The 26,756-nt window shown below is 54.6% G+C and overlaps 1 pseudogene; it reads right to left on the bottom strand.

Moving 5' to 3' along the window:
* Positions 1-203: 203 nt before the first annotated feature.
* Positions 204-26,756, bottom strand: LOC119103387 (NADP-dependent malic enzyme-like; annotated as a pseudogene).

The following is a 26,756-nucleotide window of genomic DNA, read 5'->3' on the forward strand; positions in this document are numbered from 1 at the left end:
ATAGTGTGAATTCAACAGCTGAAAGAGTTTGGATGCAGTGACGAATTACGTTTCAATTGCGCACGTAGAAAGATGTGCCATTTTCCTCTCCCAAACAGAAATGGCGCCGAACAACAAAGTTATGGTTAGTTGGAACAATGGTTAGCTGGGACCCGTGCGCGAGACAGCGGGTCACGAGACGTCTGCAGCACAAGAAGGCGGAACACTAACGGTACGATGTGTATTTATACTTGTTCCCGTTCAGTCCGGCACCATTCACTACACTTGATATATTAGGACATCAACAACGCATGCGTAAACGAGTTCTACCGCTTCACTGATTTAGTAGCTGGCAAACCAGCAAATAATTTTGGACAGGTTGGTCGTGTTTGATAGACGTATCTTCTACCAACGAGGCCGCTCAAGAGCGGCGGGAGGGGGGGGGGGGGCAGCGCGGGCGGAAGAACGCACAAGTCTATTGCTTCATGTCAGACATGCTACAGCATTTTTACGCATAATCTGACCCTGTTGCATTTCACTCGTTCTACAATGCTTCCCTTCCTGACACAAAGCAGCCCGCCAATCGGTGCGGTCGGCCCAGGGTCGGTCTCGCGTCAGATGGCGGCCGTGGTCGGCCGGGAGGCGGCGCCAGCGTCGCCGGGGTCGGGCTGGGGCTCACTGGCCATTCGACACGCCTTCCCAGCTCCACGTGGCGGGCAGGGGGCTACAGTACTCGAAGTCGTACTGCTGAGCTCGGATGAACGCCTCCTTGTCCTTCGGCTCCGGATACAGCGACGCAGTGCCTATCACACCAGCGTGTGTCAGGCTGTTACACAGCACACAGCAGAACAGCGCGCAGCAGGTCTGGGCCGCGGAACACTATCTGCATCTCCCCCACAGAAAGGGGACGGGAAGACTTGACTGATGAACATGACCGTGAAGATTCGGCGTCCTAGATAAGGCATCTGGGCAAGGTGCGTAGCATTACATCACGCGGAGAACATTTTAGCTGAGACACACACGCAAGAACTGGTGGTGGACGACTGGGAAAATAGCAAAAGGACCACGCTGTGCAAAACCCAGCGATTGCGAGGGATGCCTCGGCACAACACTCGTGATCAGCCATTAGCTAAATAGCAGGTGCAGTGGCGTGGGACTGGTGTGTCTTTGGTAGGGGCCGGGCAACCCCAAAATGGAAGAGACCAGTGGGTACGTATTGTATTTGAGCCCCACCTCCCATTCTGCCCCAGAGCATAAAAACGACGCATAATTTAGGGGCACCACGTCATCAGCCAGCATTTCTACAGGTCTCTTCACACCTTGCAAACTGGCTGGCTGGATTCGGTAGTCAGGCGGCTGTTGAGGACTAAACGTGTCACATTTAGGCCCGCAAGCTCGAAAGTATGGGTAAAAAAGCTCCAAGCAGCTGTTGACGACTATAGGTGTCGCATTTTGGCCCGCGGGCTCGAAAGTACGGATAAAAAGCTCTTAAGTGGTATCCTTCTAGTCCGTAACAGCTGACAACTACAGAATACGCTGCGGATTCTGCCCATCTCGGCTGTTGTGGACTAGAGGGATGCCACTTTGTATCTCTTTTACCCGCGCTTTGCAGTTTGCGACGTTAAATGTGACCTCGAGACCACAACAGGGAACTCACTACAGTTCCTACACAGGATTATGAAGTCCGTCTGCAAGGTGTGAACGTGCCTTGAACCGCAAAATACATCTATTGAATGCCCATGAAATAATGAATTTAGTAAATACGCTTGCTGGTTTCCTAAGCTAAGAGCTGTCAATCCCAACATATCTGGCACACCTACATATACCTGACTTGAGCCAGAGTGCAACGCGGTACAGACCACTTTTCCCCGGTTATCCCTAGACTGCCGGCACAACTGCCTTTATAATGCGGACAACTGATGTCTGACGTCAGTGTGCCGAGCACGGCTGTCTGCGCATGCGCACCACATGCAAAGGGATCCCCTAGGCGCCTTCTTTAGTCTCCGTCAAACCGGTTGCATCCAGATTGTTGGCGCAGCCACTCGCAACAGATCGCAGGTGCGGGTGGAACACTCACGACATTCGAGCAGGACAAAACCAGGCGCGAGTAACCGCATACACCCGATAATTGTGCTGCAGAAGCGGCAGTCCACAAACACAGCCACCGGTGCTCATGCACAGCCTCCAGTTGACTACGTGGGTCTACAGAGAGGGGGGTCTCAAGCTAAGCTTAGGCTCTGGCGGCGGGCTCGCAGACAGGGTGACGACGGAGGCAGCGGTGGCGGCAGGCGGGGTGGGGTGCACACAACCAACCTTATAGACTAGAGGGCCAGGGGTACGCCTCTGGGATGGAGCTTCCGTAGTGGAAGTCGTACAACTGAGCCCTGATAAAGACCTCTAGGTCATCCGGCTGGGGGTAGGTGGAGGCTGTCCCTGAAAGGCGCGCCGTTCACTTGAGGCGTCACCGCCGCACAGCAGCCTTGATCATCAGATCCCGCCGCATGTACTGAAGAGCTCCCGAGTTCAGCACACGGCAGCGCGCACCAGGCGGCCAGGCAAAGCCAGACGCAGGCAACACTTCTGCCAGTGCAGAAAGCTCCAACAAGTGTTCACTGGCAGACGCCGAAAAGCGTCGGCACCGGACGGGTCCAAGCGCACTAAGATTCCGTCAAAGACAACGCAGCGACGCACAGCGCTGCTTACCAAAGATCGAATTGCCCACGGATCTTCATTGAAAGTCAAAGCGTTTCCCAATCATGCATGCCAGCCATCAGCTCCCGTCGAAGTCCATTCTCTGACGTCACGGACGACCACCTGTCCAGCGAGCCGCCCTACACTGGCAGTTACCTGTGCCCACAGATCACCGACACCCACCTGTCCTGCACACCTGACCTGCTGACAGAGACTGGTCTCGGGTCACGGGCGCTCACCACCCCGAGGGTGCTCACCTGTCTTGTAGGCGTGCTCAGCCAGCTGGACGGCGATCTTGAGTGAGACGTCACGGATCGCGCTCAGCGGAGGGTAGAGCCGGCCCTGGGCCAGGTCCTCCGTCGACACCATCAGAGACAGCGCCTGCCGAACGGCCGCGTCACACCACGTTGCAGGCTGGCTGCCGTTTTTAAACCGCTGTCTTACATAGTATGGGCCACTTCTCATCAACTGCTGTGAGGCCAGAAGCCAGCCATGTCACACAAACCGACAACGCTTAACTGACAAGCAATATTTTTGTTTCGAAGTGACGCATGAGCGTAACATGAGCGGCGTTTTACGGCACCTCGCTCCCCCAATAACGTTGCTGCCAGATGAGTACCGACAATTTTACAAAAGAACGCGGCGCTTTGTACTGCTATGTGCGGAGTACAGATTCAACAATTCACGAATGAGCAAGTTTGTACAGCCCTGGAAGATACAAAAGCATTCGTGAAACTACCAAACGAACATACAAACATGCGTATCGCAAGGGAGCATACTCATCGCAAGGCACTATATGTCAAAGAGCATCACCAACACAAGCGCCGTGACCTTTCACCAAGTATGGGTCCGAGTCCAGGAACTTAAGTCCAAGCCAGGGTCCCGATTCACTGGATCTCCAGTCCTACTTTTCGCTTGAGACCAAAATTGGTCCCATAGATTTTGTTCTTAGACGTTATTTCTAATGCACTATATCTCTAACTCATCTTCTTTTAACCGTAACGTTTCGTTTGGATTGAACTGCAACAGATCCGTGTGGTGTCACGCCTAACCCAGTCTGACCTAACCATAACCACACTGCAGCCTTACTTGAGTTCTTTAAAAGTCAGCCCTACAATAGTTGTCGCTTTGCAAAAGTGTGATAATATGCGCTCCAAAGTTTTGACAACGTTCCCCTGAATCTTGTCAAAGTAACCGAAGCCCAGCACAATCGAACCAACCGGACGTACACGAAGGGAACGTAGGACACCCCGGCTCGGACAATTAAATGGCATATGGATACCTTACCAGACACCCAACATGTGGCTATCCCTTCCACACCCATGTTCGTGGACGAGATGTTTGTTTTGATATTGTATGATCCTCAACCATGTTGAGCATCGAGCGAAAGCCTGAGATTACCCAGCATTCCAATTGCACGCTCTACTTCAAGAACGTGTCAGAGTCCACAGTTTATCAAATTTATGCGTCCGCTTCTGAGTTCAAATCGTCTGCAAAGTGAATCGATTCACTTTTGCCCAAGTCCAGATAGGTCATGAGTCCAAATCTAAGTCCGGACAGACTCATATTTTTGCTTGCATCTTACCTCCGGCGGAACACGGGAGCCGTGACGCTTCTCACCCCGCAGCGCGCGGGAGCCGTACCGTTCCTCACCTCGGCGTCGCGCGGGAAGCCGTGACTTCTCCCTCACCTCGGCGGCGCGCGTAGCCGGACGTCCTCTCCCGGCGGCGCGTGGGAGCCGTGATGTCTCATCACCTTCGGCGGGCGCGTTGGAGCCGTGACGTTCTCACCTCGGCGGCGCGCGGGAGCCGTGACGTCTCTCACCTCGGCGGCGCGCGGGACCGTGACGTCTCTCACCTCGGCGGCGCGTGGGAGCCGTGACGTCTCTCACCTCGGCGGCGCGCGGGAGCCGTGACGTTTCTCACCTCGGCGGCGCGCGGGAGTCGTGGCGTGTCTCACCTCGGCGGCGCGCAGGAACACCTCCTCGCCGATGTGGTGCATGCCGGTGCAGATGACGCCCAGCGACACTCCCGGAAGATGTACGCGTTGTTGCCCTGGCCCGGATACAGCGTCTTGCCGCCGATCGTGACCGGGTCAAAAGGAGAGCCCGAGGCGAAGATAGCCCGGCCCTGCCGACCAGAGTCACCTACTGCAGGCGCGTGGCTTGGCCGTGGCCAGGTGAACACAGCGACCCGGGGGCTCCGGAATCACGACTCCGACAGGTGACCGGCGGTATGTCGGGACTGCCGCATGTGGCGTGGACAAAGCTGCCGATATATGTCTCCCAGCGGTTGCCGGGGAGGTCCACGGCACTTTCCAGACGCTTGTGGTGCTGGTTGGCATGAGTGGTCTCAGCCTCACACGCACACTGCAGAGTGGGGGAACACACTGTGTGCCTCGTCAGTCCTGCGATGGTTAACAAGTGTCTGAGCTGTGCCCTGGCCCGGCTACAGCGTCTTGCCACCGATCGCAACCGGGTCAAACACATCCTGCAGGGGTCCCTCTCATAGTCTGGCCGGTGTCCTCTGGCCACCCCGCACGCTTTGTCAGCAGGCTGGCCCGCATTACCTCCGCGCGCGCAGGGGGTCCCACGCTACTTGACTCGTGTCTCCTCACCAGCCCATAGGAGTTGTCTTGTGTCTGACCCGCGTTCGGTCATTGCCCTGCGGGCCGCAGGGATGCTCAAGGTCTGGCCAGCGACTCGGCGTCAGCATGCAGCGCCGCCCGGTGCCTGACCTGCGTGGCCTCGTAGGCCTGCTGGGCGGTGCACTCCGCCTTGCTGGTGGGGTTGCTCAGGGCGAAGATGATGGGCTCTTTGTTGAACTCGCCCATGTCCTTCAGAATATCGGCGGTGAACGCCTGGGACTGAGCGGCAGCCCCTGTAACAAGCAGACACCGGGCAAAGCCTTAGACATCGGGCGAACAAGAACATCAGGGTGCTGCTGCGAAGGACACGTCTCGCCCCGTTGGCCGACTCGAACATGCACTCGATGCAACATGACGAACCACCACGGCGGTCATGGTCCACAGGACTGAAAGCCGATTCAGATCAAATCTCAAACGCACGCCAATGACTTATTGAACCTGCTGCACCACGCCGATGATCGCCAATGCAGTCCTCCCGAACACCAACACAGCATCCTCCTCACCAATCAGCGCCGTCGGTTTCAGCTTCTTCACGACATCAGCCAGCGCCTTCATTGGAGGCATGTCTTTGGCGTAATCGACCTTGTGGCCCGTGACGCCGCCCTCCGGCCGGTTCTTGACAATCAGGCCCTTGGAGTCGATGAGGAAGATCTTGCCGTGGGCTTCATCCGAAGAAAGACCCTCTTGTTCCATCGCCATCACGCACAGGTTGGCGATACCCAGAGAAGCCTGGCGGTCGGAGCACACACCTAACATAGAAACACAAAGACGCAACAACACTGACCTGGCTGTCGGAACACACACCTATCAAAGAAACACAAAGGCGCAACAATACTGGCCTGACTGTTGGAACACACACCTACCATAGAAACACAAAAAAGCAACAATACTGACCTGGCTGTCGGAACACACACAGATCATAGAAACACAAAAACGCAACAATAATGGCCTGGCTGTCGGTACACACACCTATCATAGAAACACAAAAACGCAACAATAATGACCTGGCTGTCGGAACACACAGCTGGAATAATATGTTACAACACCTAATAAATAACATACACCTAGAATAAAAAAAATAGAAAGCACAAATATGCAACCATACTGACAACAACAAAAAAAAAAACGGTGCAGATTCGGACGAAAACTTATTTTTTTCCTTTGACCAATGAAGTACGGCCTCTGGCCTGAGGCACGGCAGACGGATCCCACTGAGACAGTCAACCAGCGCCATCTAGCAGCGCGCCCAAAGTCCTGATCCGGTGCTCGCCACTGACCTCTCCGGCCCCAAGGAAGAGGAATGTGTGGTCGGAGAGCCGCGAGTTCAGCTTCCTCATGGCGGCCAGCAGGCCGGCCACCGCCACCGACGCCGTGCCCTGGATGTCGTCGTTAAACGTGCAGTACTTGTTCCTGTACTTTTCCAGAAACCGGAATGCGTTGTGGTTCCCGAAGTCCTCGAACTGGAAGTCAGCAGAGTTGCGAATCATATATTTTGGCACATGACGGTGTGCCCGGCACCGCTGGCTGGCATAATACGGCCTTTGCTCGAGACGGAATTAAGCAATTGCGCCAGTATAACACGAACAACCCCAGAGCACGCTCGCCCTGCTGCACATGATCCCATTTGCAATCAAGCCATCAAAGGCAACGCCCACCAACAGGAGCTTCCACTGGCCGAACGGAACAGTGAGCTGCATCGTCACGTCCAGGGCCTTCCGTCCGGTGGCCGCCATCCTGCGTTCCGCAGTATCAAATGACTCGCCTGGATCAACGTGTTCTGTCCGTACCGCTTCACCACCGCCTGCATGAACTCATCGATGAACTCGTCGTACTCGGAGCCAGTCACCCGCTTGTGTCGGAGCCCGATGTAGAACTCGTCGTCAAGCAGGTCCTGAAGTGACCAGTGACGAGCCATCAAAATGTCGATCATTGGCGGGCTGCTCAACTACACAGCGAATATAGTCAATCGAACCAGTCAATAGCATCCATTTCAGGCAATTGTATGCTTCCATTTACTCACCTGACAGCAAATTGCGTGCAGTTCCACGAACGTATGATAACGGTATCAATGGCCTTCAGTACACGGTGCACGCGTATCTAAGTGCTCTCGAAAGGACACGGCGCCGCCACGACACGGCGCTGGTGCAGCGGCGCGCAGAGTGGGTGCCGACTGACCTGCGTGTTGGTGCCCACGTCCAGCACCACGGGCAGACACTGGTGCGGCTTGATGCCGGCCAGGGCTGTGTAGAGCGACAGCTTGCCCACCGGGATGCCCATGCCCTGGGCGCCGAGGTCGCCCAGGCCCAGGATTCCGTTCGCCGTCCGTCACCACCACCGCGCGCACGTCGTGCTCCGGCCTATCGAACGTCACCGGCTCAGGTCACGTAAGCTACATGTCAGGTCACACGGGCAGGTCCCAAGGCCGTCGGGTCAGGTCACAGGCAAGGGCCACGAGGTCATCAGCGTGCGTCACAGGGGCAGGCCACATCACGAGGCCAGGTCACAAGGATAGGCAGCAGCTTCACCAATGCAGTCCACAGGAGCGGGTGAAAGGATCGCTACGGCAGATAACGGTGTCAGCACACTCATCGCCGGCACTGCCTGTCACCTAAGTCCGTGAGCAAATGCTGCATCGTCGGACACTGCATGCACAGGATGCAAAGCTAAAAGGCTTCACCATTTGTCTACTTCAGTTTGCAATTTATTCAGCTGGCTCCGTTGAACGCTGCACCCAACGCCAGCCCGAAGAGCACTAAAACGTGAGTTAGCCGTCGTACTTATATGATAAACAACACGGTATTCGCAATGTCACGTCTATCAGACCTGGTCCTACCCGCCATGTAATGACCTCTGAGTGCCATCCTGGTGTGTGTGTGGGGGGGGGGGGGGGGGAGGAAGGCACGCCCTCTGGACCAATAGGGCGATATATGAGTCAAGACATCACAGTCCCCTTCCTCCCCATTATCCCGATGTAGCTCCTGACACGATCTAAAGGTCCGCAGACACGACCGTGCAACCGCCCTATGGCACCCACCAGTTCTTGAGGACATCGTAGATGTGTCCCTTGTCGTGGATGCTGATGAAGAGGCCCCTGGCACGGCGGAATATCAGGCCGAACTTTTGGCACGCCAGGCCCACAGTCGGCGTGTACACCAGCGGCATCATGGCCTCGACGTTCTCAGACAGCAGGCGGTAAGATAGAAGGCGCTCGTTCCGGTCCTAAGGAGCAGAGGGACGGCAACGTGAGCCGGGTACGGGACTCCAGACCAGTGCGCTGGCCTGTGAGCCGACCACGGGACTCCAGACCAGTGCGCTGCGTGTGAGCCGACCACGGGACTCCAGAAACAGTGCGCTGGCGTGTGAGCCGACCACGGGACTTCAGACCAGTGCGCTGACGTGTGAGCCGACCACGGGACTTCAGACCAGTGCGCTGACGTGTGAGCCGACCACGCGACTTCAGACCAGTGCACTGACCTGTGAGCTCACCACGGGACTCCAGACCAGTGCGCTGGTCGTGTGAGCCGACCACGCGACTTCAGACCAGTGCGCTGGACGTGTGAGCCGACCACGGGACTCCAGACCAGTGCGCTGGCGTGTGAGCCGACCACGGCACTCGAGACCGGTGAGCTCGAGCTCCGATAAAACTGCTCTCAGAAAAATGCAACTCCAGGGCCCGTCTGGGAATCAGTGGCAAGTGGCAATCAAGCCAAGTGGAGGAATCGACCTGAGGGTTCAGAGGCCGCTGTATCTCGCCCACATCAAGCATGCCTTGAAGCCATGGTCATGGCTTGTAATCCAGCAGAGTTGTCGGTTGAAGACTTGCAACCAGCAGTGTTTCAACGTTCCTTTGTAACAATCGGTATGAGGAATTGTAATGCCAACAGTAGCAGCAGTTACCTTGCACGTGTCGTGCAACAAACCAGATACTTAAAGGGGTTTTGGTAGGTGAGAAGAGTAAATGTGGCTCAGTGGTCCAAATGGTTCTGTGATCACGAGCGTCTTTCTGCAAGACCGCGCAGCTTTTGTGAGGTTCGGTAATCTCCTGAATGAACAGCTGGTTATATGCGTCTACATTCGGAGCAGCGGTCTTATTTCCTAGTCCACAGACAACTGTGTCTTTTGTCCGTAACACCTCTCCTTTGGACAACGAAAGTCGGTCCAGTTTGATCCACGCTCTGGTTGAGGAGACTCCACGTCAAGGGCGAAGCCTTCTCTGCAGTATGGCAGCCTTGCACAGTCATGTGCATGTATCATTTTGATGACACAGCTCTGCATGTTATATTGTTGCCCTTAAATCGAAGTCCTGTGGGGGGTTGAAGTTTACCTTTTTTCGTTTGCCCAAAGAACTTGCACTGTGTTGTAAGGAGCACGACTTGACCAATCAGTGGCTCTTATTTCACTCGATGGGCGCTGTTTAGGATCGGCAGATAGAAACTCTGAGTCCTAGTGGTTCCAACAACTTCAAACGCATTGATTGTTGAACACTCCTTGGTGGCATCAGTGTCGTGGCCATAGGACCTGTAATTAGTTCTTACACGTGTGTAATGCTTCAGGCCATCTGGCCCAGCATGACGAAGCAATAATTAGCACCCCCCCCCCCCCCAGCCATCACGAATCACAGCACATGGCTGGCATGTGATCATTCACCAGGGTGCAGTGGTTTACGAACGCACAATTTACACAATGAAAGTTTCAGATCAAGGCTGTTTGGAGGTGGGCTCGTATTTCCTCTTTTGTGGGTGAGTCAGAGAATAAATAGCCGGGGGCCGTAAAAACATTGCCTGAGGCACAAAACACATAGCCCTCGCCGCCGTTCGATCACCGTCTCAGATCCAAAGCTATCAATACCCCACCCCCAACCTCGTCCTCCACCGCTCCACTCACCTGCAGGCCCATCAGATAGATGTACTTGTTGAGGTTCTCCTGGTAGCGCGCCAGGTTCGTCATACAGAGCTGCACCTGCTGCTCCTGGGTCTTGAAGCTTGGCGGCAGCAGGCCGTGGATTCCCAGCCGCTGCCGCTCCTCCAGCGTAAAGGCCATACCCTGCCGGCCGACACAGCGTAGTCAGTCGGGGCCGACCATCAGACGGCCGTCGCAGCCACGGCGGCTGAGCAGCGGGGCGGTGTGGCGGCAGCCGCGCGGGAGGGCGGCTGGGCGGGCAGGGGGCGGGCCAGCCGCCCGTCCGTGCACGGAGGGCCGCGGCGAGCCGCGCGCCGGCAGAGTGTCAGCAAACCAGGCGTCACAGGTGCTCGCGACGGGTGGTGATTCAGCGCCGGCGCATCACACTGCTCGCGCAGCACGCGCTCGCCGGCCGATCACAGTGACGTCACAGGTTTTCTTCCTGACGCGACACCGTCCATGAGGCATCAGCGTCAGCCGAACAGCGATCATCACGCGCGGATAACCGGAACTTCGTGCCCGCTTACAAGCCAAGCCGTGCCTGTTCCGCTCTCTCTCTTGTTGGTTACACTCAGGTTGGCACCCTTTGAAAACACTGTTTTTCTTAGTTTCAAGATTTTTGCCGGCGATGCTTGACCGACACTTGAGATGTACTCAAAATATAATCTCGGTAATTCATTGGTTAATGGGAATTGCAGTGTAGGTGGCAGGGCTCTGGTTTTCGGATCTGCTTGACCTTGCAAAGTACCTGCAAGGTTCCCAACCCCTGCCAGACGAGGGAGGAGTGCGGTGAGGTGGCAACTGGCCTTCAATCTACCTGGGAGTTTAACATTTACCCAATGGCCGGCCACCCAAAAAAATGACGGGAAATATATATCCGACTCTTGGTTTTTAAAAATGATCGTGTCCTATCCTTCTAACCTAGCCCAGTCACTGACATCACACACACATGCAGTGACGACATATGAGGAGAACTTTCTTGCATTGGGCGGAGAAGGGAATGTGATAAATAATCGTGACAAACAGGAACCATGCTCTTGCTTCGTGCGGCCGGATCCGATCCTCCGACGGTGGAATATACTTCTGCAAAACTCCAAAGCTGACGCCTTAATAGCGGAAACCTCTTGCCAACGCTCGTTATTGAGTTGCCCACGAAATGAACCTCGCACTCAGCTCATCGACGGTCGGGGGTCACCGGGTCAAGGGTCACCGGACGACAGCGTCACGTGACGCGTGCCACTTCAGCCGTGCACGCGGCTTCACGCTCAGTCACGAACGACGTGGATCGTGACGTCACGGTCACGGCGCGTGCGCGCACAGCTGGCGAATGTCGTGCCGTACAGTCCTGGCTGTGGGTCAGACCAGGAGCCGTTCGACGAACCGCGGGGCTGATAATGCTGCTGATACTGCTGTCGGGCTTGGTCCTACGCCGTTGCAGCTCTCGCAAAATTGCATGGCGTTGAATTGAGATGGGCTTCCCTCAGCTTCACTCAAAAAACGTGACCTTAACCACCGTTTCCCTTAAAGATCTCCTGCATTAGCCATAGTTTTCTCCGTGCAGTGTTCAGCATTAGAAAAACGCAGGCCAGCTTGTGGCCGTAGCCAGGGGCTGTTACTAGTGCCACTGCTGCTGCTGCTGTCTCAGGAAAACGCCGCTGTCATGTTTTAAACAAACTTTTTTACAAATCATTAATGACATTAGCACAAAATGGTCCGCGAACGTGGTAAGCACGTCACTAATGTGATTCGCGCAACGGTTAGACGCTCACAACTGACGCAGAGCCGGAGCAAATGGCACCCGATGGTGGTATCCGCGAGCCGTATTTACCGACAGGCTTGCAGCGACAGGTTAGCACTCAGTGGCTATTTCGACGCTGTCCAGCTGTGGCTAAATGCTTGGTCGCTGCTCCGTGGCCAAACACACTTGCATGCCACACAAAGAACTGCTGATGCAGGCTAAGTTTTGTGTTTGAACAGCCCACAACCGCACTCGGGAAAGTTCAGAGGCAATGTTACGAGCTGACGGCAGCAGACTACGGCAGAGTGTCATGGCTCGACACACAAGACCCGAGCCGTAACGACCAGCTAATGGCTGCGCTGATAACCCCTTGCCACACTGTTAAATTTCGATACTCAGTCCATTTACCAGTACATGCACCTCGTTGGATTGCTTTAGACCGCGCAATCACCAGTCAAACAGACTGTACCGATTGGCCATGTTTACCCGGTGCAATGTCAGCAGGGCAAATACCAAGGTAACTTGGTCATTGCACGTGTTCATGAGCAACGTTCTGGTGAACGAAAGTTTTTTTAACGTAAATTTGTCCGTCGTTCTAAGTCCTAATCGCGGTGATTGTGAGGACCATCTCACGTTAAAAGCGTGACATTATTCTTTGCTTGTTTGGGTTCTTTTAAGTTCCGCATTGCAATTTGCGCAGGACAAATCCGTAACAGGTGACTAACAACCAAAGCAAAGAAGCAGCAGTTAACAAGAGAACGAAGTCCGCCAGCCGTCAAACAAACCCAGACGTGAGCCGGGACCGCAGGATGACGACAGACGCGGCGGGAGACGCCCCGTCAGCATGAGGCGCCCCGCGACAGGCGCGCACGGCGGCGCCCCCAGCGCGTCGGCCTTCCCAGTGTCACGCACGTCGGTGGCCCGGCCCCAGCTTGGCAGAGGTTCAGGGGCGGGCCTTGGCACAGAGCCGGGGTTCGCAGGCCGTCTGCGGGGCGCGTTTACGGGCACGGCCAGAGGTGGCGCGTTCGGTCGGAGCCAGCCGAGTCCGCGCCCGGCGGACGGCGCCCGGACGATCCGGACATGATGTGACCCAGAGCCGATGTTGCACCTGAGCATGACTTATGCGAGACTAGTTGAAGACACGAACAAGGTCCAGGGTCACGGTCAAGTGAACAGAATGCACTAGGCTAGAGACAGATAAAGAGACAGATACAAGGAAAGAGACAGGAGCAGATGTAGGGACAGAAACAGGGACAGAGAGAGAGTGACAGAGACAGTGGCAGCTGGACAGTGCCAGAGACAGCGACGAAAACAGGGATGCGTAAAGAGACAGACACCGAGACAGAATCAGAATGGCGTGATGTCGGTGGGCGTGCAGGCTGCCAGTGTGGGCGGCGCAGCTATCGGCGCCGGCCCGAAGCCGCGTGCAAGTGGCCGCGATCGGTGACCACTTCCGGGAGGGGGAGGGGGGGGGAGGGGCTCTCAGAGCTGGCGGCGTGACGGTCGGAAGTTCCGATAACGGTGAGGCGGCGCCGGCCGGACACAGACAGAGGGGCGGGCAGTGGCCCCTGCAGGACACAGGCAGACAGGAGCGACGGGCGGGTCCCCGCCGGACGCAGACAGAGGGGCGGGCAGTGGCCTCTGCAGGACACAGGCAGACGGGCGACGGGCGGGGCCCCGGCCGGACACAGACAGAGGGACGGGCGGGGCTCCCGTCCGGACACAAAAGACAGAGGGGCGGACAGGGTCCCGGCCGGACACAGACAGATGGACAGGGTGCGGCCGGGTCCGGACAAAAAAGACAAAGGGGCGCAAGGGGCCCCGGCCGGACACAGACAGACAGAGGGACAGGAGGGACCTGGACGCCAACAGCTAGCGGCTTACACAGGGGGGGGGGGGCGGGGGGGGGGGCTTATGATGGACATCGATCCTCCAAGCACGCATTCCAAAAACGCGCGGCATTAGCGAAAGGCAGCGCAGCTTAGCTCCGCTCTCGTGCTCAGGTGTGACCTTGGCGCAGGCAGCCTGACCGGGTCCGGCCGAGCCGTTCAGCAGGCGGTACCGGCGGCCACCGGACGTGCCCGTCAAACGCTGCTCGAGGACACCCCTGGGTGCGTCTGACCACGCCGTCTCCGCCCCCCTGACGGCTGTTTCCATGGCAGCCGGACGCGTACAATCCGATCTTTCACCCCGGGCCGTTTATCAATGCCCGGTCTGAGTCCTGCGCCATTACGCGTTCGACAATTGCTGGCGTTGTACAAATACACTGTCCGGGCCGGTCTGGTCCGGTTTACTCTCCGCCTGAGGCGCTACCGTCGCTTTTGCCGACAATATCGACGGCAAATCTCGCACGATGACAGGATGGTCACAACGTGGCTGACATGGAACTTATTGAGCGGCGGCAATTTTTCAGCGTTTCGTGAAGATCCAGCGAGTGATTGCAAGCAATGCGGCATTTTCACAAACAGCCCGCGCGCTACTGAATCACACCCACGCGATTTCGCTCACCTTGTTAAGTCGGGGGTCGCGCATGTTGTCGATGCCGCGCACCATGTTGGGGCAGATGTTGTCGCCGGTGGCCTCATGGAAGGGCCGCTGGCCCAGTCTGTCGCGGCTGAAGTCCATGGTCCTCTGTGGCAGGCTACCCAGCACTCGGCCGCTTCCGACAGCTCCCGACCTGCGCGGGCGGGCACGATTGTTACCGACACGTCCTCCAGGCCCACCTGGCGCCGCGCAAAAATAGCGACGGCGGCGGCGGACGGATGAAGTAGCTGCGCCACTCGGCGCTGGAAGGTCAGTCACAACGCCCGCGTCCCCTGCCACACGCGTCACGGTAGAGCAACGAGGGACGAAAGGCACGGAGCCAGCGTCGTATTGAGAGGTGACGTGCACACGCGGCAGCGACGGGAGAGGGTTCAGCACACCGTCCCAGCGGCCGGGCAGGCACCACAGGCGCCGTCACCGGCGGAGGGGACCGACACGGCTGCCACCGTGCCCACCTTCAGCGAGACGCGCGCCGAATGAGCGCTCGCCCCAGCTGCCCCGGCAATCTGGGCACGCCACCACCGCTCAAGGCCCTCCCGCACCCAGCGGGCCGGGCCGGGTGACGTCACGCCGCCGACCGGGGCCGTCCCGAGCACGGCTCTGCACCGTGCGGTCGGACGACCCCTGTGGCGTGAGAGAACGGGCGTGTCACCCGGCGTGACCCCGACACTCTGAGGCCTGACCCCGCCGCCCCCGGCCACCAGCCGCCGGCGCTGTGCTGCACGAACAGTCGGCCGCCAGGCAGTCAAGGTCGACGCGAGTCACATATGTCCCCCGTTTACCCCATGCGAGCGATTCAGCAGTCCCCGGCGACGGCAGCTGAGCCGACACATGCAGGTCAACCCATACAGCGTGCTGGCTACCCACCCTGCCACGCATGACCAGGGGTGTCCGGTATTTTGGCAGCGGTCTGTCAGAGCCGGGATTTTAAGCGGCCTTCCGTTTCCTCCGCCCGTTATACGGTGGAGGTCCCTCCGCTGGTGCGACGCGGTGGTTCGAGCGTGATCTCACTTCTCATCTTTCTTGTTAATTACCTAGCTGTCAACATATCAGTGAAGCCAAAAGAAACTACATATCAAACGGACCGCAGCCGTATCAAGTCCGCGAGTCGAGCAGAGCAGGCAGCGGCTAACTCTGTTCACGGAGAGCGCTATGTTGGTGGCTGCTGCACGGGGCGAAGCAGCCGGATATTTAGGTAGCTTGACATCGTTCAATCCGAAGGTACGGCGTGGGAACAAAGCGTCGCATCATGCAATCGGAAAATGCAGCTTTGAAACAAAAAGCCGACTACAATGTCACACTGCGACCAACGCGTGGCCGTCATAACACGTCGAATGTCATAATGCTCCCGCTGCTGCCGAAGAACACAAGCAAAGAAACGTAGCACCTAGTGGTGTGCGCATGACTTCGCAATGGGTGAGGGGCAAAACACAAAATTCTGTATCGCAAAACATATACCTGGGTGCCCGCAAAATTTCTGCCTCGGCATATCAAAACATCGCGTGATTCAAATTCACTTATTATTACGGGTATAAATTAAAGTTGAGGTTCCGGCGTTTATTCCCGTGCATTGTAATACATGTACCCGAAGCCCAACGGAAACGGAAATTACAACAGGCCGATTGTACTGGTGAAGTCAGGCATTCCCAGCCCCCGTTAGTCACCCATCGACGTCATCACAGACGTCACAATCCTTCTGACAGCCGACGTGACAGCTCTGCACCGTTCGACCGTCTGAACGAGTGGCCGTTCCAGCCGCAGCAGTGCACGCGTCATGGTCCAGTTCTGTCGAACTGAAGCCAACTCGAGGTTTACAATTACCGACTCTTTGCCAATAGCACGACTTACTCACAAGTGACGATGCCCTGCGAATAACATTAAAGCCCACTCTAACACATTACCGTCCGCACCTTTTACTCTCCCCAGCGGATTCCAAACACCGGAGCCCCAGCAATGGCGGTGACCACGAGTCTGCGCCGCACAGCCTCACGCCGTCGGCGTCGACGGCAGACTGCTCTGTCGGCCCGCGTCGGGCCCGACGCTCGTGACGTCATCCCACCCGACACATGACGTCACGGGCTGGGGTGTGGGCCGACTGTGGGCCCACCGGGCAGGGCGGGCCACACGCCACTCCAGCAAACTGCGTCGTCATGAGACCCCCCCCTCCCCCCAGAGTCAGCCGACGTCGCTAACAGCGCGAAAATCGAAGCGCCTAGTCAGCACTGTGAGGCTCACAACTTGCCACCGCTATGAGCAAACCCAAAGCTGGCCGTCACCAAAAAGAGCCCAAGTGTCCAGTTGTTTGAGTGTGCCGTAGGAAGGGGGACGCTAAAAAGCTGGCTGTCGACCATCGCCGTCGCCTCACACTGAGTTCTAGGTGGCCACCCTGGCACCGTCGTGCGGGTTGCACGAGTGCTTCATAGTGATGCCACTTAAAAATCATCCTGATCTGATGAAACATTGCTAAGACTGCAACATTAAAAGGCATAGAGAGAAAAGGCCAAGGATGTCATGACCGCCGCACTAGAGGTCTACGCGGATCGTCTTTCGAAATCCAGTCTTCAACGTTTAAGCCATCCGCAAGCACATTCCATGTCATTTTTGTAAAACAAAATCATGCATACAAATGCTCCACGATTGGCACCAATAACGTCAGCAATGACCTAGTCTCGGACAAACTTACAAAATATGCAGTTAAAGAAGCGTTGATGGCGCTCCGCGTGTATTTTTACATACGGGGAGTTATGAAGATGAGAGAGAAGTTGCATGAATAATACTGGCGAAATTCCTTTTGTCCTCCAGGTGATTCGCCCGCTGTCAGCTGAATCAACACTGCTCATTTAAAATTGTGGACGATTTTGTTAATGCATTCTCATTTCATGGCTTCTAAGTGCAATGCATAAGGCAAGGTCGATTGGAAGGCACGCACCATGGCATGCATGTAACATAAAGGGCGCTTGTTGAGAAACGAGTGCAATGGTAAATGTTGCCTGAATGTAGTCCGTCAGTGCTTTTGGTATTTTAAATTTTCTATGGGCATTTATTTCACACCTTGTCATAACAGAACCAATAACAAAAGCACACCGACGTTCTCAAGTTTGGGACCATACTCCGCTCCGGCGCGGTGAGGGAGGGGCCTAGGCCATATGACCCTAGTGCTGTTTGGGAGTTTCAGACGTCCGTGAGGCTTCCAAAACGCCCAGAACGGACCACAAAGCTATCCAGAAAGGTGCCCGAACCTGCAGTGATCCTCCGAGTAACGCACAGGGTTCGGTAGCGACAGGGAAGGGCCCCTGGACTGAAAGGGGCCCCTGTGGCCAATTTTGGTCCCCTTCTAGCGGTATCTTCACAGCTTTAGTGGTTTTCTCTATTATTTGGTCCGTTTTTGAGGTTCAGAGTCCTATTTTAAAGCATCAGACGTCCGTCTTATGCTAAAAAAAGCTCTACGAGCGTGCTGAATTAGCCACCGGGTCCAGAGTGAGCCCCCCCCCCCCTCCAGGGGTCAGGAGCCCCACACGATTCATCTTGGCTACTCCACTACGTATTCTTATATCTCAAGTGTCCTTTTATGCCGTTCAAACACTAAACTAATTTTGATAATTGAATTCTCTTCAGGTAGTGTTGCACCAGACTGTTTTTGTTCAGGCAGTGTCGCACTGGAGGGTGCTGGTCTAAGCAGGATCACACTGGAGCGTGTTTGTGAAAGCATTGCCCACCACAATGTGTTTTGTCAAGGTAGTGCCATACTGGAGGCTTTTTGACAAGATGTTTAACCAGGATCGACCCTAGCCATATTGTTGACAACTTTTCTTAGGCGAAGGTCCGTCCCTGGATTAATCCCAAATCTGCGCATTTATCAAATCCGTGAACTTTTCATGGAGTTTGACGTTGACCCCCTATGGCAATCTAATACGTGGGAAAATTGAATTTAAAAGTAGGTTTAGCCTGCCTTCTTTGGCAGGTTCGAACGTCTCTGGTTAACGTCCAATGACTACAAAACTGCAGTGCTCTAACTCGTTGTCGATTCACATTTGTTCTATCTCCCCGTGTCTTTAGTTTGTGCACACTATCTTCCACCGACCGATGAAAGCTATCCATCTACTGATCAGCTTTCCGCCAGTCCACCAGTTTCAGCATCATGATAGCTGTATACCCTGCATGGATAACCGTAACTGTATACCCTGCATGAATAACTGTAACTGTATACCCTGCATCGGCGGGGAATATAGTATGGCAACTGACAAGTGAGAAATCCGCCGCTGCGGCTCTCACTGAAATCGGGACCGCTTCGACATTCTGGCAATGAAGCATGGCCGGAGTGCTTCATCAAAAGCTTCTGAACCTTCACCGCCTCAGCTTATCCACGCCTGTTTACACAGCACGCACAGTTGCACAACAAGCGCCGAGCGTGACACGGCGTGTCTCCGGGGGAGCGGGGCGCCCTGGGATCGGCCGCGAGCGAGAGGCGGTCGGCACAGGCAGCACGAGACGCGCAACAGGCCGAGGCGGCCGCTCGGACCTGGTCGAGGCGTGGCCAGGTGCGTGTCCGCAGGGATGCGGCACGGGCAGCGGCGGGCCCTGTGAGACTAGTCCAGTTGAAACCATGCAGCCATCGTAAGTTACGTGAGCCTTTTGAAGACGCTGTATGCACAACGAAGCACCGTTGGAAGTGAGCAGGGCAGGGGAGCCCCTGGCCGCCTGCGATGGACCCGGATGACCTGCAGTGCGAACAGCAATACGTCCGTGCGTGTCGAAGACTCGAAGCCAGTGAAGGTCGCGACGCGCACTCCCAGGTGCGTGTAACCTTGACGTCGGGCATGTAGCCTCCGCGTCACGCTGCCGGCAGGCGCGCGACCTCGGACTCTGACCGAGGACAGCGTCCCGGCGACCAGCGGGCAGAACGCCCCCATGGCGCCACCGAGCCTGACCCAGTTCGACAGAGCTCTGCCCTGCCCGAACCGCATGAGCTGAGACAAGGCGCTGTCAACTCTCTGCCGAGACAAACCGTCCCGCCGTAGCTGTTGAGCCACAGAGCAAGCGTGGTCTCTGCTGAGACGTGCAGACAACGTGGTCCCTGTCCAGACGCCGGGTGGGCGTGGCCGCTGTCCTAGTCCAGGGGCATCAAAGCTCACTCCAAGACACATAATGTCCGAGAACTCATGAGACACAGGGGTGTTGAAGCCTCTGCCAAGACACAGAGTCAGCGCGGCCTCCGTTAAGATAAAGAGCGTCTGTAGTCCCAGCTGAGACAATGTGGCCCCCGGAAGAAACACATAACCGCCACGGCACCATTTGATTATAAAGCGAACGCGGTCCCCTTCAAGAGGCAAAGGGTGTGCTCGCTGCACACCAAGAATATCACTTTATGCGTGGCGTCTCGTAAAACTTTGCTGGACCTGTTCGTAGCACGACGCGCTTTCCGTTAACATTTTGGCAATGTTCGTGACGATGATAGCGCATAACATGTTTGCCCGCACGTACTACGCGTGTGCCTGGTGACGGAAACTGCAAATCATGCTGTTTGCAACGTATGACACAGCTTTTCTTCATCCGCCATCGACTGTGGGAACTGACCTGCTGATAAATGAACCCGTTACGCCATCTGCCTGACTTCGATCAAGTAACGGAAAAGGTTTTTGCGCGTGCAAAAAAGATGCCACGTGCCGTCTGATAATATATATATATATATATATATATATATATATTTATGTATGTATATGTATATATATATATATATATGTATATATATCTCTCTCTGTATGTATATAAATATGTATATATATTTAATATCTAATGCCCGTTATGTGCTGGCGTCATATCTAAAGCTACGCTGTTTTGTGGGATAATCTCTTAACTCGGCAGCCATGGGACGTTTTCAGCCTCGACTCAAGCCGCGCTAACTAGTACCTGCGACGTCGTCGTACGCCCAGAACCTGTGAACCGATCGTACTAGCTTCAAGGGCAAGTGATGGCCCGATGATTTTACCAACATAAACTTTTTTGACGCTGGGGTTACTGAAGACATCACGGGTCAGGAAATAATTAAAAATTGATCACTCATTCTGGATTGCACTTTTTCTGATCACTTAGAGAAAGATGAATAACAAATTGTGTTTCCTTCAGCGCCTTAAAGACAGATAATATAAACTCAGATGTAACGCTTTCATTAGTTTCCACAAAGATCATTGTCTGAAGGAAAAGCGACACCACACAAGGGTCAGTTGGTGGAACACTTAATCATTTTTTACCTCTACCTAGCCAAACACCACTTACAGCTCCCGTACTGTATCACCGAGCTCGAACACTGTATAAACGAGATCCCGAGGCTGCATTACCGAGCCCTAGTGCTGAATCACCGAACCCCATGACTGCATCAGCGGAACCAGAGTGCTCTATTACGGAGTGCACGCAGCGTACCTACCGAGTGTCAGCACTGCGTTACCGATCGCTAGCACTGCATCACTGGACCTCAGTAGCCCATTACCAAGACCCCAGTCCGCATAACGGAGCCCTAGTCCTGCGTTGTCAAGCTGCAGTGCTGCATCATCGATCCCCAGCATTGCATCAGTGGACCTCAGTAGCCCATTACCAAGACCCCAGTCCGCATAACGGAGCCCTAGTCCTGCGTTGTCAAGCTGCAGTGCTGCATCATCGATCCCCAGCACTGCATCAGAGGACCTCAGCAGCCCATTACCAAGACGCCAGTCAGCATAACCGAACCCTAGTCCTGCGTTGCCAAGCTGCAGTGCTGCATCTTCGATCCCCAGCATTGCATCAGTGGACCTCAGTAGCCCATTACCAAGACCCCTGTCCGTATAACGGAGCCCTAGTCCTGCATTGCCAAGCTGCAGTGCTGCATCATCGAGACCTAGTACTGCATGTATCTATCCTCATCACATCATTGAGCCCCGCCACTGTATTAGCCGCGCCCACATTCTGCACCACCAAGCTCCAGTGCTGCATTTTCCCAGTACCAGTACTACATCATTGAGCCCCGCCACTGTATAAGCCGCGCCCACATTCTGCATGACCGAGCCCCAGTACTGCATCGCCTGGCCCCCCGCCCGCATAAAATGAGGCTGAGTGCCGCATCACCGAGCTGCAATGTAGCGTCAACCAATCCCGGACACTCGACTGACGAGACCTCAGCACGACGGCACAGTGCTGGGTCAGTGCTCAAATCAAGTACTCCATAACCGAGATATGCAGAGCCTCGCTGAACTGCATCAACCAAACCCCAGCATTGCCTCAGCCGAGTTTCTGTGCCGCGACAACCGAGCCCGGTTTGCGTGGAGCGAGCCCGAGTACAACATCATCGATTGTGCAACACTGCATTTCTAAGCTCCGCTACCGCCTTACACCAAACGCACCTAACACTACCATCTCAGGCCGACTGTCGGCGTTCCCATGGCTCGCGTTACAGCACAGCACAAACCGAGCTGTAACAGTCATTGTCGAGTGATGCTGGGAAGTCGGGAGGTGCCTGTAAAGCCTTCAAATCACAGAGAGAATAGAAGAGGGTTCTAGACCGACTGCTTATCTATAAGCTGCTCGCTATCAGACTTCAGCAATATCCTGTTTTCCGGGGGCTTGGCGCTTTCAAGGCCATTTCGCGCAATAACATTCGCATTCCATCCTCGCGAACAGTCCTCCGTGCTACCTAGTGCGAGCTTGTCTTTGCGGTAAACGTATTCACCAGTATTGAAGGGATTTTGACTGGTGCCCAATTTGCTGATATGTGGCACGCATTAGCAAAGCCTCCCATCCATATGAGCTGCAGCTCAAACAGCGTGCTTAAGCACAAAGCACGCACAGACACACAAATTAATGCATCTCACACGACCAAAATGCCGCCCGATGGTCGCTTCGAACAAACAAAAGCCGTTTTGCGCGATTCTGAAGGTAAGCCGCTTTTCCCAGATTGGCCAGCATCAGCTGTATATTTGTATGTGAAAAGTTGGCCATAAGCGTTGCGGTGGTCGACATGACAGTATACCGGAATTATCAATCCCACCCGAATATTGCTAGCAATGCAATTCAACAAATTTATCGAGGGGTTCTGGCAATCGTTTCCCTTTCCCTGCGATAGTTTTCCTCTTGGTCTATCAAAAAGTTCGTTTGAAACGTTGGAAAGCAGGGACAAAAGCTCACGGACATGAACAGGCACTTGCTACGGTGAAAACGTGCATCACTTGGACTCCTGCCTGGCTAACGAGGCATCCATCTCCTTTCGGGATGGATGAATAGAACTAAACACAACAAAGCGGTTCAACAAAACACTTTGCGTTCTCCCCATGCATCGTGGGTAAGTGCGCGACCGGTCAGCAGTACTGTTTGGGATCAAAACCACAGCATCGACGGCTCCATTGAGCTACGGAGACCGCTTCTGGTGCCGCGGACCCATCACAGTCTGGTATTCAGACCTCGCCAAACGGCTGCAGCGGGGCCGCGTCGGCGTTATAAGGCTGGCCGGGACACAGCTGTCGGTATTTGCTCTGTCAGCCACCCGCCGGGGGAAAGGGGGGAGGGGAGGGGCAGGATGGAGACAGAGATCAAATGAAGGGGAACAGAGAAGACCGGAGCTCAGAAAGAGATCAGGCGCTTCTCGACTATTCGGTAAGAATTCAATTCCTTAGATCAATGCACTGATACACGCTGCAAAACTAAAATCTTGAGACATCGGAAAGGGCATCATTATCAACGTAAGTAGCAAAGAAAGCGAAATTGTCAGAACACCGATAACGAAGGCAAAGGAAAGCCGATAGAAGGCAGAGAGAACGAGGAGAGGAAAGCGAAAAAGAGAGAAGAAAGCCAAGGAGAGATACGTGAGACAAAAAAGTGAGAACAAAGAATTCAAACGGAAGGGCTGTGAGCGACACAGATGCATGAACAATAAACTGCAGGAGTCGGTGCACGGCAGGCCTGCAGCGCGGCGCCGGGCTGGCTGCAGTCTGGCCATCCCTGACCTCGCTCACTATTACCGAGCCATCAGGAGCAGCTGATCGGACAGCTGACGGGCCGACCGGCAGCGGACACCTGTGGCTGACCTGGCCGGGCTGGCTGGCTGGCAGGCCGGCCGGGCGGCACGGGACACGCGCGAGGGGCTGGCGGCGCCTGGAGCTACTCACAGGGCGGCGAAGCGGGCAGGCGATCCCAACATCTCGACGGAGGGATGCAAGGCGACCGCAACCGACGCTCGGGCGGCCGCCGACCACTCCATCGACCCGTCGGCCACGGCGCACGCGCCCACCCGCAGTAAATATAGCGCTCGCGCCAGATCGAGGTGAACGGTGCCACACAATGCGACGGCACAGCCGGCGCTGGGCTCGGGTTAGAGATGACATCCTTCCTAGGGTAGGTGGCTTGGGATCCAGGTTCAGATTCAGATTCAGATTTATAGTTTGGTTTGAGATTCAAAAGTGCTCAGATAGATTCGAGTATTTGCATCATAATCTCGACCTAATACCATGTAAAAAAGGACGGTTAGCGACTCAGCCCTGCGGTAGGACCGATCTTTGGCTGTCGAATTGATCCTATCTGAAGTAAATACAAACACCTAACGCAAATACTATTGGGTACCTTAAGTTGCATATTCTTCTGATGACTTACAGGATTCAGCATGGTCTTTAGTGTCAACATCCTGATTTTCAGGGTTGGAATAAGCGTTGTTTGAGTTCCAGGACTCGCATCATTCGAAAACCTGTGAATCCGAATTCTCATCTTTAGTTGGAGTGCGATGGCTGAGAGGCGACACATGTTTTTTATGAGAATGGTGAGAGATTGGGATCATGGCGCAGTTTTTCGTAAGAGATTCAGCCAAGGGAACATGCGAATCAGTAGCGATTGAAGAAAAAAGAGTGCGAAGGGAAGGCGCACAGAAAGGGTAGGAAAAACGCTGCTCCGTAGATAAAGGCATGTTGTTTTGTGCTGTAACATAGATAGGGGGATGGGGCAAGTTGTGGCTGCTCCAAAACCATGTGAATCAAACAGAATCCGGCTTAGATGGCTGAGAGCCGAATCATCATTTGAATTAAAATAACTTTTCAAAACGTGATTTTAAATAAACCGTCGGCTCAACAAAGTTGGACAGACAAGCATGATTTACCCAAATTTTGGACGACTGCTGAATCCGACTCTGAGCCCGAATCGAGTGGAACACACGTTCCATTCATGGAGCACGTACCCGATTTCCCTCCAAATTCAGCATCTCAACATCAACCATACGGTGCTGCATGGGAAGAACAGACTCGACGATCGTGCTTGGACCCCCCCCCCCCCTCCATGACTCTCACAGGCAGGGACGAATCATCGACCAAACTCGAACCTGTGGGGCTGAACCACCAACTCTTCCCCATTCGATACGTCATGGTCGATAGCCACTTTTTCAGAGCATTGTGCCCTTGGATCAGGCCAAAGATCACAAAAACGGCACCCTAAACCAGCGTTATCGGCTAACCAACATCCCTATCTCCGAGCCCAACTGGCTGGTCAAAACAAAATGTTTGCCATTGGATGCGCCAAAAACGCATACAGTTACACGACTAAACTTGCTACAAATCCGACGCTTCCGGACCTATTTGAGCCACCGCCATAAACCTCCACCACTCGATGCGTCGTGGTCGGTAATACATCATTTTCACCACATGGTGATCCTTACATCGTGTCAAACGTCCCGGAAAATCATCTTTAGAGAAGTGTTTCACCTTTGTATGGGCGTTAGTCTGAAATAGCCATACTGAAGATCAATCGGTGCAGTTCATGAACTTTTCAACAAATTCAAAACATAAATTTAAAACAGCTCAACAGAAATTTAAACTCATGAACGCCTAAACTCCTCCCAGTTTCTGAGCTAAATGCCCGCGAAAAGGTGGACTATTTCGTGCAAACTATTTCAATATCACAAAGCGTCCATGGTGCTATCATAACGTCATTCACATTCTGCCAGTCCATTGGTCATGCGGTAATCAAGCCCAAGAAATATGTAATTGTCGGGTCGTTCCTATCTGGTGTTTGTAAGGACGATTTCCAGATAAAACGTGTCAATTGGCTCCCAATAAATGTTGTGCAGGGTGCGATGCCCAATCAAACAATAACGAATTGGAGGGCATATCTACAACATGGAGAAACTACGTTATCTGGTGCAGTCTTTTCCACTTCAAAGTATACCGATAGTTAAAATTGGGGCTATATCACCACATCTGATCATTGCTTTAATGCCTCCAAATGTGTAACATCCCCTTTAAAACATCAAAATCACCTGCAGACGATCCCTATTGTGCCGATTGTTGCACCTTTCGATGCAGTCATGGTGTTTTGCGCAATTTCTAGGATTTCGGCGCCTTCGGGCGTTATGATAACCGCTGGCCTGACCTCAGGTCACCATAACCTGAAAATGATATTACCGTCCATGGTGCATCACATTGTACACGTTTAGTGTCGATTTGTTCTATAGTACCGAAGCGTAGGATGGGCAGCAGCCGATTTCGACCGTTACGTATGCTTTTGGAATGCGGCTGCTTTTGGCGGTCCTTTACCCAACTTACCATCACCATGTACTGGGAAGCACGCGTTAAAGAAATCAGCAAAACAAATAGTGGGGATTTCGTGGGGATCGGTGCCACAGTCTCGTAGCAAGGGATCGTCAGCAGCCTTGGCCACTCGATCAGTCCCTGCCCTTTACGTCCCTGGGCTGTACATCATGCATACGTGGGCTCCACTATCATATTATGCAGTTGCTAACGATCAAAATCGAGTCTGCTGTGAAGCAGCAGTCACGCGCGTCTAATCGACCTAGGTCATGTAAGGTCGCGGAGAACCTATGCATGCTAGCATGCGTAGGTCACCCGCGAGGCCCTGGCTGCCTCTGGGCGAACTTACGCATGAACGGAGCCGCCAGCCGCGCCACACATTGTCGACGAGGCCTTGACGCCCATGGGCCGCTCCGGCATGGGTGCTGCTCGCGGGGAGGCCCCCCAGGTGACGGGCAAGCGTTGCTCACCCCATGGAGCCGTGCCGCACCATAATCCGCGGTAGGCCGAAGGACGCAAGGCGCATGGCGGAGACCAAAGGCAGAGGCTAGGAGGCTTCACGCAAGAGCGACCTCCAGCGATTCGCAAGCCGTCAGAAGATGGTTTGATGTCAAGACATATGACAAATTTTAGACTCACTGCGGGCAATTTATAAACAGAGGGAGGTACATCTACGTTCGACAATTTACGACTACACACAGAGCCGAAGAACACGCGTCCGACAGAGCTGG

Source organism: Pollicipes pollicipes, unplaced genomic scaffold (genome assembly GCF_011947565.3).
Source record: "Pollicipes pollicipes isolate AB1234 unplaced genomic scaffold, Ppol_2.1 Scaffold_5724;HRSCAF=6776_pilon_pilon_pilon, whole genome shotgun sequence".
Lineage (NCBI taxonomy): Eukaryota > Metazoa > Arthropoda > Thecostraca > Pollicipedomorpha > Pollicipedidae > Pollicipes > Pollicipes pollicipes.